The sequence below is a fragment of the Petaurus breviceps genome, unplaced genomic scaffold (assembly GCF_028583685.1).
Source record: "Petaurus breviceps papuanus isolate PSGF00001 unplaced genomic scaffold, PetGlider_PUasm1.0 213, whole genome shotgun sequence".
Taxonomy (NCBI): domain Eukaryota; kingdom Metazoa; phylum Chordata; class Mammalia; order Diprotodontia; family Petauridae; genus Petaurus; species Petaurus breviceps.
The window spans coordinates 2,256,799-2,269,958 of NW_027185860.1; the positions used below are offsets into that span (position 1 = coordinate 2,256,799).

Below are 13,160 nucleotides of genomic sequence, written 5' to 3' on the forward strand. Positions count from 1 at the left end.
TCTGGAATTATGCCCAAAGGGCTAAAAATACTTTCATATCCTTTGACCCAGCAATACCACTTCTAGGGTTATATCCCAAAAGAGATAATAGTAGTGGGAGGAAGACGCATATGTACAATAATATTTATGGCAGCTCTTTTTGTGTTGGCAAAGAATTGGAAATTAAAGGGTGCCCATCAATTGGGGAATGGCTTAACAAATTGTGGCATATGAATGTAATGAAATACTATTATGCTATAAGAAACAAGGAGCAGATGGACTTCATATTTACCTGGAGAGGCTAATACAAATTGATGCTGAGTGAGAAGAGTAGAACCAGGAGAAATTTGTACATAATTGCAGACACATCATATATGTGATGACTGGACTCTTCTCAGCAATGCAGTGATATAAGTCAATCCCAAAAGACTCACGATGGAGAGAAATATGTGCATACAGAGAAAGAGCTAGAAAGAACTGAGTCTATATCCAGATGGAAGCAAAATACCTGATCTTTTTCCTTTTCTTGTTTGGTTTTATGTCTTCTTTACCATTTTTCATTCCATCTGATACAATCCGTCTTTATAATCTGACTAATGAATAATGTGAAAGTATTTGCAGATCCTATACTTGATTTTATGCCGCCATGGGGGGGGGGGCGGTAAGGGGAGGGAGGGCGACAAAATGTGAAACTCAAGAATTGTGGAATTGAATCCTGTAAACTAAAAGGAAACAAACAAATTAATTAAAAAATTAAAAAAAAAAGAAATATGCCAATAAAGGATTACAAATTTGTGCATGCCATTTGACCCAGCAATAGCTCTACTAGGACTAACTGTTCTATGAGGACATGAAAGCAAAAGGAATAAGACTTACATGTACTTCAAAACTTATAGGAGCTGCGTCAGCCTGAGCTTCCCAGACAGCAGCAACGGGAACCGCCCACTCCTCACCCTCCTCTCCCTTTCTTCCTCTTTGCTCACTCCTTCCCCTCAGAGCCCTAGCCCTGGAACCGCCAGAGCCCGAGCAGAGCCAGAGCTGCCACAGATGCCTGAGGCGCGGGCGCAGGTGGCCGAACCCGCGAGCCCTAACCCAGCCCTGCCCGGAGCCTGACTAGGAGCCGCGGCTGCAGCAGCAGGAGGCAGAAGCGGCGGTATGAGCGATGGAGAGCAGCTGCTGCAGGGCTCGAGACTGGCAGAACAGGCAGAGCACTACCAAGACATGGCCTCCGCCGTGAAGTCGGTGACGGAGCTCAATGAGTCACTCACCCACGAAGACAGAAGCCTACTCTCTGTGACCTACAAGAAGGTGGTGGGCGCCAGGCGGTCTTCCTGGCGAGTCACCAGCAGCATGGAGGAGAAGATGATGGCGGACTGCAACGAGAAGAGGCTACAGAAGGTGAATGTCTGCCGGGAGAAGGTTGAGGAGCTGGAGACCTTCGGCAACCACCGGCAGCTCTACAAGTTCCTCATTAAGAACTGAAACTACTGGAAGTCTTCTACCTGAAGATGAAGTGGGATTATTAACGCTACCTGGCCAAGGTGACCACGGGCCAGAGCAGGGTAGTGGAGGCCTTCGAGATCAGCAAGGAGCATAGGCAGCCCACTCCATCCTGCTAGGCCTGGTCCTTGACTTCTTTGTCTTCTACTATGAAATCCAGAAAGCTCCCAAGCAGGCCTGCCTCTTGGCAAAGCAGGCCTTCAATGATGCCATCACCCAGCTGGCCTCGCTTAATGAGAATTCCTGTAAGGAATCTCCTCATGCAGCTGCTGCTAGACAGCCTCACTCTCTGGAAGAGCAACCAACAGAACGAATAGACTGGAGCATGCAACAACTGAGAGCAGCCCCCAGCGACTCTATAGCCTCCATGCCCCCTGGCCTCCCCTAGCCCCACGCCATCCCCATCGTTGTCATGGACAAATCCCCTGGCATGTTCCCTCGATAATCTAATGCTAAACATATCTATGTTGTCTTCACAGCTACTAAAAGCTGCCCACCTTCCCACGAATATCAGGAAGCAGAAGGAGACAAGGCTTTATGGGCATTGCTGGAACTCCAAAATCCCCCCCAGACACACACACACAAACCACCTCCGCCCCCCCCCCCCTTGGGTGGTGCACACAGTAGGGTCTTGAATGGATATGTGCCTGTTGAACTGGGAATCCTGGGGAAAGGAAGGATGCATGAAGAAAAGAAGGAGGAGATTTGAAGGAGAATTAGTATACATTGATCTTGATCTTAAAGGTTTGGCCCATTTGAGCTAAATAGTGTTTTGTTGAGCACTATACCCCCCCCCCCCACCTACACACACACTGTCTCTCAGTCAGTGGGAAACAGGTACATGAAGCTGATGCAGCAAGAGACACGCTGACTCTGTCCATCAGCTTCAAGGTATTTGTAGCAAATGTGAATTTTCCCAATGCCTTTGTTTTTGCCTCTTTAAATTTTGTGCACAAACCCTGTTACTTTTTTGGTTCCGTTTTTCAGGAATCATGGATCTATCATTTATGATTATTGTTGTTGGTGGTGGTGGTGGTGGTGATGGTGACTCTTTGACCATTGTCCCTGTGTATGTTGACTATGAGTGCCACGTCAATCAAGGTGAATGAATATGAAACACCAGACCTCTAAAATCAATGTTTTGGAATTCAGTAGATTAAATAAATGTTGCTTTGAGGATATTATCTCTTAAAAATTATAGCAGCTCTTTTTTTTTTGCCTTTTGGAGAGCAATTGGGGTAAAATAACTTGCCCAAGGTTACAGGACTAGCTTTTTTGGGTTTAGTGTGTGAGGCTGATGCAAAGTCAGGTCCTCCTGACTCCAGGGCCTGCACTTTACTCACTGCGCCACCTAGCTGTCCTGTATAGCAGCTCTTTTTCACAATAATGCCACAAGCTTCACAAAATAAGGGATAAGGATTGATAAAATACCATCAGAAAGTCAAATGAAGTATTACTAAGGACTAATAAGTTACTAGGGACTCAAGAGAACATTGTATTTTAAAGTTGAACTGATTCACTAACATGTCAAGATGGTGAAAAGAGGGCTCAGTTATATCAGAAGAATGATAGAGAATTAGGAGATGAAGGGATTGATGGTTGTGATGTGGGAAAAAGAGTAAGATTTGGTAAGAGAAGGAAAGAGGGTAGGAGGAAAGGCAATAGATAATGGTCTGATAAAAAAAATTTGGGAGTTCTTGAACATGGAGGTGATGCATGTATGGGTGATGGAAAGATCAACAGTGGGACCATATTGTTTATGACTGGGGTTGAGTGGAGGATTAGGTCATCAGAACTTTGTAGGTTGGAGAATGGAATAGGTAGGGTGTTTGAAGAAGTGTGTGTGTATGAATATACATATGTGTATGTATATGATGTTGAAGTCTGTCTGTCTGTATGCATGTATGTATGAGGACAGGACTTGGAGAGGAGAGAAAAGTTTTTTTCCAGGTACATAAATCATTAAAGAAATAATGAGAGTGATCTGGAGGTCTGCTGACAACAGGTATAGGGCTACTGATTGAATAGTAGATATGAATTTCATGATCCTCAAAGGAGAATTTACAGAATGGTGGAGCTAAGGGGAGTACCTGAAATTGTCAGTGGGGAGCAAAACGTATTCCAGCTTTTCCCCCTCAAGCAGTGAGCTGAAAGGAGTAAGTGGAAAGGACAGCCAACATCAGAAAAGGTGTTCAGGAAAGTCTTCAGCATCATGAAGTTGAACAGAGAGAATGAGAATTCAGTAACAGAAAATGGAGGGAATGGGAGAGGAAAAGATTTATAATGAGGAAAATTTTGTTGCCTATGGAACAGGAATTCCAAAGCGCTGTGTGGTGTTTGATTGGAACTTTGAAATGGGAAGATTAAGAGGAATGGGAATAAGGAATCAGGTTGTGGGGGGTGGGGAATAATGGGGTTTGAATGATGAAATTCAGAAAAATCGGTCTCACACTAAACCCAAAAAAGCTAATTTAGGGTTCAGAATCACTGAGATATGTAGGATATGAATAGGTATTACACCATTCCTTGTTGAGTGGGAGGCACCACTCCTCAGAGGTGGAAAATCAAGCTGGAGACAAGTATAACATGAGATGGAAGGCACAGAGTGAGATGAAAGACCTCATTTCACTACTATTCTTCCTATCAGGTTGTAGATTAGGCAGGAAATGACAGTACAACTTCAGATTCATCCTGTCTGCTGCCCATGTCTCTTGATATATAATTCTTGTGTATCTCTTTCTGGCCATATATTTCCAACATGATGATCCTTCCTCTCTTTGTACTGCAAATATAATTAGTCTTTTGCTATGTCCTTGCTTGTATTTAATATATATCTCTCTTCTGTCTTTTGGATGACCCACAACTTCGACTCTTTGGAAACTATAGTGTTCTGAGATATGAAGTTATATAACATTAACAGAATTTTCTAATCCAGTCAGTGAGCAAGCATTTAGTAAACTTCTACTATGAGTCAGCCACTGTGTCCGTCACTAGGTATACAAAGATGAAAGTTCTTGCCCTTCAGTAGTTTATACATTAAAAAAGATAGTTGTTTGTTTGTATAGGGAAGCAGCTTGGAATTGTTCAAAGCATAACAAAATTTCTCCTCAAAAAATCCAACTTATTCTTTTTCCTCCTCTTCATTTTGAGACACAGGTCACTGTTTGAAGTGCCTGTCCAAGATTTAATCTCTGACAGACTATCTAATTGAATTGCAGATATGTGCAATAGGCTATTGAATTCTTGACAAATTTATTTAATTTTCTTTTTATTGTCTTTGTTCAAGTTTCATCTATAAATGTCCATGTGATGCCCTCATTTAGTTGTAATTTGCAAGTTTTTTACAGTTTCTTTTGCCTTGTGTTATTTTTTTTTACTGTTTTCTGAAATAATACTACTTCTTCTCTTTGATAATGTTTTATAAGTAAGTTTGTGTCATAAACAAATCAGCCTGGTTGTTAATGTTTCTTTTCTTGGTAAAGACTTGAAATGTTTGCTGGCTAAGGTGATTTCTGGGAACATTTGACCTCTTCATTGTGATAATTTTATATCTCTTTTTCATTCTATAAAAGAAATGATGATACATAAGCTACAGTTATTGTTTTTGAACAATGTAAGCTTATGTGTTCATATATCTACACTCTGGAATAAAACTTAGACTTAAAGTATTGATGTGATATTTGTTTTTGATGAAATATAACTGTTGCTAATTTTTCTCTGAATTGACTGGTCTTAGATAAATAGTCTCTCTTTTCACAAAGTATAATAACTTTTTTATCATAGAAGAATTTTCTCTACACACAACTAGAATAATTTTATAGCACAAGAAAGAAATGTTATCAAGGATTTTTTTAATTTAAGATATTTTCTGTGATGATATTATCCTTTTAAGTGTTGAGGACATTCATCAACACCACCTGTCTACAGGATAAACTACTGTTAAGGTGGTATTTATTGGAGAACAAAGATTTACTCAAGAATGTTTTTAACTCAATGAAAACTGAAATTGTTTTTATAAATAAGTTTCCAACTAACTGCTAACACCTCATAGGGTCAATTTAGGATACAAAGGGTATGTATGACTAGTGATGATATTAATAATAAAATATTATATAATATAGAATACAATGTATACATTTAAATGGTAATGAATACTGGAGGGTTTGAATGTCAGATAGTCCTATCTCTCCATATAAATTATTCTTAGTCTAGTAAGAGTATTTTGAATTAAAATATTTTAAATCTATTAATGTATGTAATATAGCATAGAAAAAGGTAAGCTGACATCATACTCAGGAAGATTGGTTCAAGTACTGTGTTTCATACACTGGCTGTTTGACACGGCAATTCAATGAATCTTTCAGCATTCTTGAGTAACTCTAAGATCATAGGTTATAGAAGTTTCATTTTCAATGGGGAGATAGAATTTCCTCACTGATAATTAACAATTCAAATAAAATTACAAGTCTGAACCAAAAATAAAATCATTTTATTTAATCACCATATTATCTTAGAGCAGTTGAATGGTAAAGGCACCTAATCATGAATTTGCTAAACATACAGTGAAACATTTCACTTGAGTAATGTTTTTGGTTTACCTTTGTCTACAAATTATAAAGACCCACTCTTTATTACCATTCTCATGGATACATAAGGGCTGATATTTATTTCATCTATGACTATTGTAATAAATGCCCAAACCTTAAAAAAACACATAAACTACTTCCTTCTTATCATTTAGAACACTAGGAAGAAATACATTGTTCTAAATTATTTGGAATTCAAAGTTTCATCAACTGGGGATTACAGATGGGAAAAAATATGCAACCAATTCCCTAAATCATTATATTTCTTTGGGAGAAAAGCAATAAGTTTGTTTTTTTAATGGGAATGAGCAATACATTTACCACAGGTAATTTTGTTATCTCCATCTTTAATTTGTTCCTGTAACACATTGGTAGTCCCCAGTCTTATATTTAATTTTGGGGGGTAGCTTCCTACATTTTTCAATACACATAAATGCTATATTCTCATGACCCAGTAATTTGTCATATTGATCTCAAAAATGTCAAGAAAAAGAAGCACACAACATTTCCTGAACAAATTCTATTTGACCATGACATAGAACCTTATTTCATTTAATTTAGCATTGAGATACTCATCATTCTGACAGCAGGTGTTCATAATTAAATCAGAAAGTGGTTTCTCTTTCAATTCTCAGATATTTATTGAGTAGATACTCTGCTAAAGGTGCTGTGCAAGGTATTGAGGGTGGTATGGAGATTGATAACACAAATACTTTTTCTTGTTGAGTTGTATTTGACTTTTTGTGACCCTGAGGACCACAGCATGTTAAGATTGTTCACAGCGTTTTCTTGCAAAGATGGTGGAGTGGTTTACTATTTCTTTCTCCAGTGGATTAAGACAAATAAAGATCAAGTGACTTTCCCAGAATCACAGATAGTGAATGTCTAAGACCAGATTTGAACATTAGTTTTCCTGACTCCAGTCCCATCACTTTGTCCCCTAAGCAATTAGTTAATCCTAAAACAAGTCTCTTCTAATATCTTCTAATCACAGAAGTAAGACCTATATACAGAAAAATATAATACAAGGTAGAATAATGATCTTTAAGAGATAATGCTATGAAGCAAAGTACAATGAAAGCATATAGGAGGAAGAAAATATTACTATATGATACATGATTGGCCATAGAATGTTTAATTTTGGATAGCTATCTGGGATAGTAAGGAGGGTCACATACCTACTAAGTGTCAGAGGAAGGACTTAAATGAAGGTCTTCTTAACTAAATGGCCAGTCCTCCATACACTACATTATAGGTTCTCAAGTTTTTTGTTTGATTTTACTTTCTTCACACATATGTGTATATACACATATGTAGATATGCACATAAACATACACATATGCATATATATGTGTGTATATGCACCTGTATATAATCTATATATTTGTTTTTTATTTTTATTTAGTTTAATTAATTTTTAATTTTCAATATTCATTTCTACAACATTTTGAGTTACAATTTTTTTCGCATCTTTCCCCTACCCCCACCCAAAATAGCAAGCCTACTGAATACCCCTTCCCCTAGTCTGTTCTCTTTTATATTCTTCCCCATCACCCCTCCCCCCTACTTTCTAGTAGGTCAAGATGTATTTCTATACCTAAGTGCTTGTATATCTTATTTCCCAGTTATATGTAAAAGAAAAAAGAAACAAATATTTTTTGTAATAAATATTTGTTTTTACAACTTTGGGTTCCAGATTTTTTCCCTTCTTCCCTCCTCACCCACTACCACTGGGAAAGTAAGCAATTCAATATAGGTTGTACATGTGCAGTTACCCAAATCATTTCCATAGTAGTTACATTGTGAAAAACTAACCGTTTCTCTCCATCCTATCCCACCCCCCACTTATTCTATTCTTTCTTTGACCCTATCCATTTTCAAAATTGTTTGCTTCTAACTACCCTCTCCTCCAATCTGCCCTCCCTTCTATCATCCCCCCTCTTATCCTCTACCCCCATTTTCCTGTAGGGTAAGATCCCAAATTGAGTGTACATGTTATTCCCTCCTTAAGCCAAATTCAATGAGAATAAGGTTGTCTCATTCCCTTTCAACTTCCTGCTCTTCCCCTCCATTGTAACAATTTTCTTTTGCCTCTTTTATAGGAGATAATTTACCCTAATCTCTCTCTCCCCTTCTCCTTCTCCTAATTAATTCCTTACTCACCTCATGTCTTATCAGACTGTAAGGTTGGTAATGATGCAACAGGAAGGGGAGGAGCTAATAACCATATACAAGTAGAAGCCCAAGCTAGGAAAGAGCGGAACTGAGAAGAGAACTCTTATGGTGACAGAGTAAAGAAGGAGAAAACTTGTGATATCTTGGCATTCTGTTTGTCTGTTCTGTCTGTGTTGATTTTCGTTTTTATTACTTTGTTCAGAAACCCTGGGAGCTTACTGGAAACCCTGAAAGAGGATTTTCTGGTTGTCTGTTTACAAAAGTCCTGGAGGAAGGTTTTGGAGGTACTGGGACGTTACTGATGATTTGTGTTGACCTCTTGGTCCTTCTTTGTGGGTCTGTGCTGATTTCTATATTGATGATTTGTGTTGACCTCTTGGATCTTGTTTGTAGATCACTGTTGATTTCACACACAGATAGTGAATTGATGATCGTGCCAGCAATGGCATGGATGTTACTGTGGCTCTGTTAAGCTTCCTATCCCAGAAACAGTAACTGTGAAGGACTTGAGATGTTCTGGACATTATGAGCTTAAATATGGAACTGGACAAGGAACTGGATGAGAGCTGGATGAGGAGCTAACAGCTGCCTACCTGTGATTCCAGGTGACAATTGGGTAGATTCAGGCAGGAGCTGGACCCATGGAAGAGGAACCATAGACTCTTAGAGCCAGCCTCCAGTCAAGATGGAAAGACTTAGGTACTTGGGTACTTAGTGCTGACTGAGAAGATTATGATTCAATGTGACCTAGGGGTGAAGAACTTTGACCTTTCTATTTTGTGTGCCTTAAGGAAGCTTGCTCATTAAGGAGGATTGAGTTAAGTATGCACTGAATGATATCGTTTGCTTAAAAATATGTGGCCACTTTAGCGATAACTTGTTATGTTTTTTTCTGTGAATGTCTTGCTTTAATTTACTGCTGAATAGTGAGTTCACTATACTATTAGATCAGAACCTTAAAGCTGTTCACAGCAGTCATCCTCTGGAAAGCTATTCATACTTGGCTTTACAGACCCCAGAAAAGAGATGCTATAACTATTTTTATATAGATCCTTTGTCTCTTTTTAAACCTCTTTTGGGATACAAACCTAGTACGGTGTTTCTAGGTTGAAGGGTATGCATGGCTTCTTCCATTGTTCTGCAGAATGGTTGAATCAGTTCACAACTCCATCAACAGTACATAAATGTCTTATTTTCTCCACATCACCTTCAACATTTGTCATTTATCTTTTTTTCTCCTTTTAGACAATCCAATAAGCATAAGGCAGTACTTCCGAATTGTTTTCATCCTCATTTCTCAAATCAATATATAGTTAGAATTTTGTTCATATGGCTATAGGTAGCTTTAATTAATTCATCAAAAACTTGTCATATCTTTCAATCATTCATCAATAAGAGAATGACTCTTATTTTTACAAATTTCACTCAGTACTCTATATGTTTGAGAAATGAAACCTTTTTCAGGGAAACATGCTTCAATTTTTTTTCCACCATTACTATTATTAACCTCCATCCCATTCTGCCCTGAAACAATTTATTCTATTCTCTCTCTCCTTTCACCCTCTCCCTCCTTAATATTATTTTGCTTCTGACTACCTGCTACCCCTATCTGTCCTCCCTTCTTTCATCTCTACCTTCTCTCATCCCTTTCTTCTTCTTTCCTGTAGCCCAACTAAGTATAGTATATGTTATTAGCTCTTTGAGCCAATTCTGAAGAGAGTAAGGTTCAGTCACTCTCTTTTACTTCCGATCTCTTTCTCTGCACTGTAAAAACTTTTTCTTCCCTCTTTTATATGAGATAATTTACTCCATTCTACTTCCTCTTTCTACCCCCTCATTCTACCCCTTTCTCTTTTTCTCAGTACATTCTTCTCTCATCTCTTCATTTTATTATTTAAATATCCATTTAAATTCAACTCACACCTGTGTCCTCTGTCTATATAAACTGTCTCTAACTACACTAACCATGAGAAAGTTCTTATGAGTTATAAGTATAATCTTCCCATGGTCTTGCCCAAGGTCACATGGCTAGTTTTTGTGTTAAGTGTCTGAAGCCAGATTTGAACTCAGGTCCTCCTCACTCCAGAGCTGGTGCTGTATTCACTGCACCACCTAGCTGCCCCCAAATGATTGTTTTGATGGTACCACAAACATTATCTATCAGATAAAAGACAAATGATTTATCATTTGTTTATAAACATAAATACGAAAACAGACGTAAGTATATGTGATCAATATATGTAGCAAAATACTTCATGGTTCACAATGATAATAATGCTCCTAAGAGCACTGGAATTTGAAAATTCTCACCATTTAAAGTTTTAATTTTGGAATTATTCCTATATTGAGGAAACATCTGCAGAGGATCATTTCTCTTGTGTTTATTTATGGAGCATATTTTTCATAACCTTTCTTCTCTCTCCTCCCTGCACAAAATTAATGATGAACCAAGCGTCCAGGTACTCTCCTCATGTCTTGGTCAGCACCTGACACTCAATTTATCTAAAAAGCTCAACAAAGGAAGAGAGAAAGGAAAGAGAACCCATAGCAGACCTCCCAGAAGTCATAAAAATAACAGCTGATTTTTGTAAATCAAAAAGTGTCTTTTCTAAATCTATTCACCACATTCTTTGGGCCTTGCTACTTGGGAGCATTGCCTTGTGAGTTTCTGCTCTGCCCTGTTAGTACCACCTCTGCAATCATAGCAAAAATTGATTTCCCCTTATTAAGAATTGTGAATATAATACTCTTCCTTGAGCAGCTGTTTAAAAGTCAAAAAATTACTCATGAATGCTCAAGAGGGAACAATGATGCTTAAGAGTGACACAGACAGGAAGACAGCAGGTTTTCATGAAGCCAAAAGCTTTTAGATTCTCATATTCTGCAAGTACCCTGAGTCCAAAAGATCAACTCAAAGTGCTGTTATTAACAAAATCCTGTTTGCTATTAGCAGTCCTGTAGCTTCTATGGCCCCCATCATTGTGCAGATGGCCTGGGCAGGTGATGTGACCAATCACCCATATGACTCAAGAACTATCACTACTAGTCAGAGCATCAATGTAATTACTATAATACACCTCCTGCCATGGCTACAGCTGCTGTAGTTTCAAAACAATTCCAAAGTTGCTGTTTTCACAAATGATGCCACATATTCCAAGGCGAACTCAGCTAAATGTCTATGTGATATCTTTTTTTTCATAAAATAAGTTTGAAAGCTTTGTTTTAATTCACTTCATTACCAAACATTTATCCAGAATTGGAATTGTGGTTGGAGATGTGGAGATTAGAAAAAGTAGAACAAGTTATCCTTGAACCCAAAGAACTTATAGCCCCATTAGATATAGATTGCTTAACCATGTAAAACAGTAAAGCAGTGTAATATATGTGCCCAGATGAGTTATATAGGTAGTACATGATCTATGTGTGCAGAAGAGACACATAGAGAGGGATTTCCTAGTATATATTTTCTTCAGCAAAATAAATGTTTAAATTTCATCCTTGAGAAAGTAATTCTCTGGAAATTAGCTCTTAATCTTTGTACATTGCCCACTATATAAGTACAGGCATATGTATATATGCATATGTGTTTATATACATATATGTGTATATGTATATATACATGCACATACATGCAGTAAGTATACATTTATATCTATATAACATCTACATGTATATTTAAGTTTACTATGCAATAGTACTTCACATAATAATAATACAGGAAAATTTAGTATGATTCCTCAGCATATTGTGTAGATTTATTGTGGCAAACTTATGGACAAGCATCATATTAGATGATTAGATACAGATAGTTTGCTAGTTGTACTGTTCATCATTTTAAAGGGTCTACTATGTGCCGGGCACTGTCCTAGGTGCTGAGAACTAAAAAAAAGGAATCTGTTTTATATATACAACATTATCTCTCAGATAAAAGACAAATGATTTATCATTTGTTTATACACACAAATATGAAAACACACATAAGTATATGAGACAAGTATATGTAACAAGAAACTTTGTGGTTCAAAATGATAATAATGCTCATAATATCAATGGGATTTGGAAATTATCACCTTTTAAATTTTTAATTTTAGTATTATTCCTATAGTGAGCATGTATTATGCATGTATACATATATATCCATATTATGCATGTATATAAATAATCAGAAAATATAATTAAAGCAAATTATTTTGAACAGACTAGAGCCTAGAGGATCACACATGGCATCATGTAGAAAATAGTTTGTGAGCTGAGTTTTGAAGGAAATTTGTCATTCTAAGATGTAGAAGTAAGGAGATAGTATAGCCTAGGTATGGAGAAAGGAGATAGAGCTGATTTGGAGATCTTGTTCTTCCAAATGAATTTTGTTACAATTTTTTTCTTGCTTTATAGTTTTTTTTTTTTTTTGGTAAATTGATTGGTACGGCACTAAATGTATAAGTTTGATTTAGGAAAATTGTTATTTTTATTATTTTAGCTTGACCCAGCCAAGAGCAAGTGATATTTTCCCAATTAGTTAGATCTGACTTTATTTGTGTGAAAAGTGTTTTGTAGTTGTGATCATATAGGTCCTGGGTTTGTTTTGGCAGGTAGATTCCCAAATATTTTATAATGTCTACAGTAACTTCAAATGGGATTTCTCTTTCTATCTCTTCCTGTTGAATTTCATTAGAAATATACTGGAATTCCAAAGATTCATGTGGGTTTATTTTATATCCTTCAACTCTGCAAATTCATTTTTTGTTTCAAGTATTTTTTTACTTGATTCTCTATGATTCTCTAAGTATATCATCATATCATCTGCAAAGAGTGATAGTTTGGTCTTTTCTTTGCCTTATTTGATTCCTTTGATTTCTTTTTCTTCTCTATTTACTACTGCTAACTTTTCTAGCACCAGATTGAATAAGAGGGGTGATAGTG

General features: G+C 37.1%; 1 pseudogene; it reads left to right on the forward strand.

The window, feature by feature from the left end:
• Positions 1–1,134: 1,134 nt before the first annotated feature.
• LOC138165501 (14-3-3 protein eta-like) lies at positions 1,135–1,796 on the forward strand (annotated as a pseudogene).
• Positions 1,797–13,160: the final 11,364 nt, after the last annotated feature.